This window comes from Austrofundulus limnaeus, unplaced genomic scaffold, assembly GCF_001266775.1.
Source record: "Austrofundulus limnaeus strain Quisiro unplaced genomic scaffold, Austrofundulus_limnaeus-1.0 Scaffold167, whole genome shotgun sequence".
NCBI classification, from domain to species: domain Eukaryota; kingdom Metazoa; phylum Chordata; class Actinopteri; order Cyprinodontiformes; family Rivulidae; genus Austrofundulus; species Austrofundulus limnaeus.
In genome coordinates this window covers 400,680-408,612 of record NW_013952569.1, presented here as the reverse complement: position 1 = coordinate 408,612, position 7,933 = coordinate 400,680, and positions in this window count along the sequence as shown.

Genomic DNA, 7,933 nt, shown 5'->3' with positions numbered 1-7,933 from the left:
GGGGTCACCTCGAGTGAAGAAACAAGATTTACTGCCTCGAAGCAGGCCTCGGACAGGCCTGACGAGAGGACAGGAACTCTGTCACAAACTGACCATGACAGGTCATTCTAACCGTGGAAGAGAACCCCTCAGTTCTCTTAATCAGATAATGGACAGAAAAATCTCTTCTGTTCGTGATTCATTTGTGTTTAACTAAGAATGTTTATGCATTTGTTAAATCATGATAATGACTGTCACAGGAAAAGTGGAACCACTTCTTTTCTTTTATCATGCCTTAAAGATTGCACCAATATTTAGGAGGGGGCTTAAGGTGGCATTAAGCTTCTCCTACAATATATCAATTTCTTTGAGCAACAATACAGTGTCTCTATCACAGAGTCCCACAATACAATTTCAATTCACAAGTCTACGATCGATATGATGTAATGACATACAGTATATCAATTCACATGGCATATGACAACGATATGAACCAATGTTTTCATTTTGCCTTGATATAATTGAATCGATCATTTGACCAATATATTGATGTGGACTGATGTATTTTTACACCTATGTTTCAAACTACTGCAACGTTTTACACCATCTACTATTTGCTTCTAGATTATATCTGGACCTTTTTTTATTAGGGGTGTAATAACACATCAAATTGTATATGTTCCTAACTATGTCACCATTTTGTTACTGATGTGATGCATTTGGGGGATGATGATGATGGGTTATAGTTTGAAGATGTATAAATGTTTGAAGGCTTTGACATATATACGGCTAAAGTTATGTACATATTATTAATATATAGTTAATAATAATAATGTATTAGTCTTATACGTATACTGTTATCTAGAGGTGGCATTAGATTAGCTCCTAATATTATTAGCGCTAGCTCCCGAGCTAATATTATTAGCACTAGATCTCGAGCTAATGTTAATCGTGCTAGCCCCTGAGCTAACATTAGCTCTAGATCTCGAGCTAATATTAATGGTGCTAGCTCTTGAGCTAATAATATTAACACTAGATCCTGAGCTAATATTTATAGTGTTAACTCCTGAGCTATTATTATTAGCACTAGCTCCCAACCTAACATTGTTAGTGCTAGCCTCCTTGCTATAATACTGTATTATTAGTTTTTCATACGCTAACATGAAAGCTAAAATGCTAAAGCTGAAGTTCTCTCATGAAGCAACTAGTTATAATAATATTTAAATTAATGCAATTTATTTGAAAGTGACTTTTGTGGCATTTATAAAATATAAAACAGAAAACAAATGAATAAAACAACAAATGAAATAATAAAACATCATACACAACTTAAAAAAACTAAACAGATGATGGTATAAATTAAAGTGTCTAATTTTACAACTAGTCAGATTTCCCTTTAAGGTCTTCACTACAAGAAAGACGAAGCTAATAAATAAGATTTTAGTAACACTTTTCAAGTCAAAACAAAACTTGAACTTCATATCTATAAATGACACATAAAATTCCTTCTTTCACGTTTTTTCTAACATCTTCAGCAGCTTTTTATTTTGCTGCAGTAGTTTTTGGATGATCTGTGGAAATGGAAAAGACTCGATTCATCTTCCAAACCAGATGTGGTGGCTCTTGTTTCTACATATTTTTCATCCAAACCCTGGACGGGACACCAAACAAATGACCCGCACCTCGTGTCGGATATAAAACTCTCGTCTCTGGCTGCGTTTCAAAGCAGCAGCCTAAAAACTTATCACTCTTACACAGCTAAACCCCATGTCTGTAAAATCATTTTCATTATTTTCCTCACAGATACAAATATTAAACCTATTATTTTCAGAGATGTTGGCTTCTCTACTGTCGAGGCAGAAAGTCTTTCATATTAAACTGTTGGAACTTGATTTAAGCAAAGCAGGTCTATGATTGAGGCCTGCCATGTGCTTTTAAATGATCGATAAAAAAAGTTATTAGGATCATTTCAGGCCGACCTGTTGAAGCTGGGATCTCTCTTCAGTGTAGATCAAAAACAGCAGCTGGCTTGAAAAACCAAAACGTTCAGAAGCACAAGAGATTTGTCCCATCAAAGGAAATTTAATCTATAAAACAGGTCTTAAAATATGATTTCTTTTCTTTTGTAAGAATGAACCAGTCATTGTTTTCTAACCTTCTTCGCTCATCCTTTAATAAAAATGTGCAACCTTCTACAAAAACGATTACAACTGAAAAATAAAGATGATTTTTAGGGGAAACACTTAACATATTTTAAATACAATCAGGATTCTGTTTCTAAATTTTGTATTAGATCTACACCTGATTAACTTTGAAAGCCTGTTGAATTCAAAATGGCCACCACACCTAATCAACCTTAAACACAAAATTACCCAACACTGATTCTGACCACTAGTCTCATGAGATTTTTAAAAACTTTGTCATTAACTGTTAGCAAAATATCTCATGAACCACTGGATGAATTCTAAAGTTAAAATTTGGATTTTACCAGTGGTGGGCATGGTTCCGCTAATCGGGCATGGTTCCGCTAATCAGCTAACCAATCTATCATTTAACAGATTAGCCTTTTTACAAACTTTTTGAAAACCATTAACATTTAGCTGTTAACTGTTAGTTTCTGGTGATAATTTTACATAACTAGCACTGGCTTCTGCTAATTTTTACATATATGTTTAGCGTTAGCTTCCACTATTTTTTCGTTTAGCATTAGCTTCCACAAATTTTTTTCTTTGTTAAACATACTCTATTTAGCATTGGCTTCAACAATTTATTTCTAGCATTAGCAGATCATGGTTATAACTTGTTGGTTAGGTGTGCCATCCACTAGTTTTTCCCTTGTTTCTTTTCTTAAAAAAACACAGAAGTTTACAAGTTTTCAGCAACAAAATGTCACCTGTCCAATTGTAATATCTAAGTGATGAATTACAATGGGGCTAAACAGTAAACCTTGGGGAACCCCTTTAAATTTTTTTTAATTCTTTCAATTCTGGTGTTTATAAATTAAATGTATATCTTGAACTTCAGCCTTTGAAACCACAGTTTCAACGAAGATCTGACATGATCACTTGATGCTCAGAATATTTGTTGTGAATGACTCTATCTGTAATATTGGCAGAATTTTTAGCTGTTGTTGTGTTTGTGATTAATAACGCTTTGCATCCAGGCTTTTCTCCATACCCAACATTGTAAAAGGTGACATTTTGTTTATTAAAACAGGAAGAAGCCACAGATGGAAGCAGTAACGTACAATTCAAAGTATTTGTCAACTTCCCAAAATTCCCTGTGGCTCCAAATGAACACAGTCGAGCTGTAAACCACCTACCGGCGCCAGAGCCTACGAGATCATGTTCTGGACTTGTTTAGCTTGAGTTGGACATGCAGGAACACGGTTGAATGAAACGTCTCCGGTGACAAATCGCTTGTGTAGTATCTCACATGTAGCCAAATAAACAACATGGCAGAGAGGAATAAACTGCGGCCTGCACTCTCGCTCTTAAGTTCAGGAGACAAAGAGGAAACGGGTGGTTTTGTCTGGTTGTTGTGTCTGGGTTGTTTGAACGAACACAAAAATGTCTGCTCTGGTTTTCTGCTTTTACTTTGAAAGGGTTTTGAGACGATGTAAACCTTTGGATTAAAACCTCATTACTGCAGCGATGAAAGTATTAAGACAGGAAGACTGTTGTATAAAGAAAATAATGACTAATATAAACCTGAATTTAGGTGAAATAATTAGTACAAAATTGTAAAGTCGTTTCCTGAAAGGTCTATTTATTTTTTGCATTTCTGACCACAGCAGAACAACTGTTTGCCATCAACTGTACTGAGTCATTTATTCTAGGTCATTACAGAAAAACATTGCACCACTAAATGATGCAAGTGTTTTAATATTTATATACAAATGATCAATCTGTGACTTTGTTGTGGAATCGTTTGGAAGGTCAGGAAAATGACTAACTGCAGTGGTGGGCACTGCTAACCAAAATGTTAACTTCACCCACTCATGATCCACAAAATAAAACTATAGCTTTGTGAACGCTAGACATGTGTAAAGAAAATATATACTTAATAACTAACTGCTAATTTGATTGTTACTCTGTCTTTGTCTCCTTCACGCTGGTTCACTGTTGTTTACTGAAAAAGCTAATCTGCTAAACAAAAAAAGCTGATTAGCGAAACCATTCCCACCACTGAATGTAGACTATACCTATTTATACCAGTGCTAGTTTGCTGTTAGCTGGGTTTTCCAAGTTAATAAAAAGCTAATCTGCCAGGTTTTCCAAATTAATGAAAAAGCTAATCCACTTTAAAAAAACTGGTTCTACTTTTAGCAGATTAGCTAAATCATGCACACCACTGGTAAAATCTACGTTTGCTGCCACTAAACAAGTGGAAAATGAGCACAGGCTAACAGTAATAGCTAATCGCTAACTGCTAACATCATCTGCATCACACGTTCTTGTCTCCTTCGAGCTGACGACTGGTGGGACTGACAAACCTGTTGATGTTAGCTTGTTAGTTAGCTGTTAGCGTACCTAAATTTGGGGAAAAACCTAATGTAGCGGAAGCTAATTGGTTCACTATCAGCTGATTAGCAAAACCATTCCCAACACTGAGAATAGACTATTTAAACATGTCCTAGTTTGTTGTAGGCTAGGTTTTCCACGTTGATAAAAAAAACTAATCTGCCATGTGTCGTGGCATGATTTACCACAAATGCAGAAACACGTTGGAATAAATGCACAGATAGTTTGCGTGTATGGTCGTCAAATGATTTAATTCTGAGCAACAACAGAGCAGACGGTCAATCAGGAAGTCTGTTGCGTTGTGACTGCCCTCACTGAGCGGAGAACAGCCGATATAAACGTCATGTGACATGCTTACAACCAATCACAGATCGCCAACTGTGAACCATCTAACCAATGACAGGGCTGTCAGCCCGGAAACACCTTATCAGAATTAAAGAGGTCATGCATTGCTGGAGTCTTTAAGTCTGGGCCGATAGAGTAAAACAGCCGAAACTAGTTAACATGAGATATGATTACTGGACAGTGTCAAGGTAGAACAGATATACATAATTAATCCATAACAATCCCTCCTCTTGAGTAAACAACACTCAAAACCAAAACAAATGGAATAATTATGAAATGCCCAAACACAAATGTATCACCCAACAACAAATACAATGGAAAAATAGTGCAAGTTAAGTGACGACTGACAACATATACATTCAAGCAATGTAAAATACAACAGGAAAAAGCCATGAATGACAAATGAAACATCATTACACATCAGAAGAATCGATGAAGAAAAACATGTCGAAATTTAAAATACTTAAAAGTCCAAAACTCAGACAAGGTATCACAACACAAGTTCTGCCTCCCAGTGAATTAGTAGTGACATGTACCACTTATGTGCCATCAGAGTCTTATCTTGGATAATGTGTTAACTTAATAACAACTAGTTGTCAATAAATGAACCTTAAGTAATGCAAATTAGGACAAGGCGAGTTGAAGAAATGCTGAAGGCATTAACTTCTAACACAGCGATTGGACAAGTCCAAAAGCAAATCATAAATGAAAGACAACAACCTTCATGATTAAATGTGGAAATGTCATTAAAATGTGCAAAATGCAGTTCCCACCCCATTCAGGTAAACTTTATTCCGCCCCAAACAATTCAAGATCACTTTAGTCAAAAAAAAAATAATAATAATAAAACACAATGCCCATAAGGCATGAACTCAAAATGAATGGATTACTGACATGAGCTGGCTTGTGCAATGAAAAAAGAAGAAAACAAAAAAACAAAAGTCGAACAAAAATAACAAACAAAAGCTAAATCTGAAGTCTAAATAAATTAAACTAAAAGAAATAGCACCCCCCTCCTCTTGTTACACCTAAGCTAAACCCTAAGCCTAGATCTAGTCCTCCTGTGAATGAGATAGACGTTGTTAGACAGAAACTCTCAGCTCCCCGAACCTCAACAACAAAACCCAGACGGGTGAATTCTCCCTCAAATATGTCTTCATGGCGTACCAGGCTCGAGGTAGCAGAATACCCCCTCCCCAGCTTACCACAAACTCAGAAAGGAACAAAGAAACAAAAATGTGACTGTCATGGGAGGAGTCTCCTGGAGACTCAGCTGACAATCACCTAACTTCACCAGGAAGCTGCACAGAAGGACGAAACATTTACATAATTAATCCATAACACCAGGTTTTCCAAATTAATGGAAAGGTTGACGCTAAACAAGTAGCAGAGACTAACAGCTAATCGCTAATCACTAAAATGACTGTCCTTCAGTCTTCATCACACGTTTTCATTCTTTGAGTTGAAGACTGGTGGGACTGGCACAAACCTGTTAATGTTAGCTTGTTAGTTAGCTGTTAGCGGACTTGAAATTAGCAAAACCATTAAAGGTTTTAAAAATTAGCGAAAAGGTGAATCCGCTAAATTAGTTCCGTCATGCAGAAAATGAGCATGATCATGAGAATAAGTTATCTTGAGATAATAATTAATCTTTATTTAAAACCAATAAAAACATTTGTAAAGAATGTTTTTAACTTCCATATAAATTAGTCAGAGAAAACAAGATTTTATTCTAATGTCAAAAATTTAAAGATAAGTTTTGAATTTCTTCTTTATTATATTTCATTTTCTGACACTGTCTTCATTTGACCTTTTATACATTTCACCACTCTGAGCCCCATGTTACCGTATCTGAAGTCCCGCTGTGAAAGACGAGGCGTACGTGCGAATACCTGAGCGCCAACGGGTGGCGTGAAGTGTGTCAGAGCGGAAGCACCGACCCGTTTGGACACAGAGGAACGTCCTCGATCCTGAGAGGAAAACACCACTCACACTCCGGAGAGATTTCCCCCAATTTCAACACAAGTGTTGGGAAATTCTGGGTAAAAAAAAAAAAAAGAGTGCGACATCTGCCCAACAGATTTCTATTGTTTCTGCTCTGAACTTGTCTTTCATCCTTCCCCTGTTCATCTGAAGAACATCCAGACCCGGTTCATGGAAATGTCACGGAGCGAGACGCCAGCACTGAGTAAAAAAATCTTCATGACTGCAGTCCTGATTCACGTCTTTGATTTATTAACGTTACAATAACGGGTACTTCATCAAATGTAGTCATCATTAGGCTGAAAACAAACACGATTCTGATTCTGCTGCGGAGGAAACATCTGTTTTGACCACATGAGCGTGTGAATAATTTTAAAATTATGTGTTTAACTTCCTCTTTTTCTCTATATATTTTTTTATTTTCTCCACACAAAGCGTATGTGCTGCCTTCACCGGGCGGACGGAGAGCGAGTGACACGTTTAGACGTGTTCTGTGGTGGTCGGCGTGTTCACGGTTAGGTCTGCTTACACGCCGTCATGTTTACGTCTTCACATTAGAGCCAAGTGGTGTCGCACCGCAGCGCTGTTACAAACGCTGTTTATATTCACAGCACTGGACAGAAAATACTGCTTTACAGAAACTTAAAAAGGAGTTCTCAACCTGAACGACTTTTCTGTTTCTTTTCGAAAAGAACTGAACATCCCAGAAACAGATTTATTTCAGGAATCAATACGTTCAGTTATTGTTAGACTTGCTCTGACTGCTCAACAACGTCAGAATCGATATGCTAATGTGGAACATCCGTACTTCTGCACACTGTCGTTTTCTGTGTGAGCCGGTTGGAGGGAGGTTTCATTTAAAATATAACATCATCCACGCAAAAATAATGGATTTGAATGAAAAAAAAATTGAATTAAGCATTAAGACATGAGTGTGACTGTAGCCTTATGTCTCTGATATTGGCTGCAAACTATGAGTCAGAAGCACTTCCCGTAGGCCAGGACCAGTGGTGGACAAAGTACTCAACTCTAGTACTTGAGTAAAAGTATTGATACTCATGGTCAAATCTACTCCACTACAAGTAAAAGTTACTCAGTCAAAA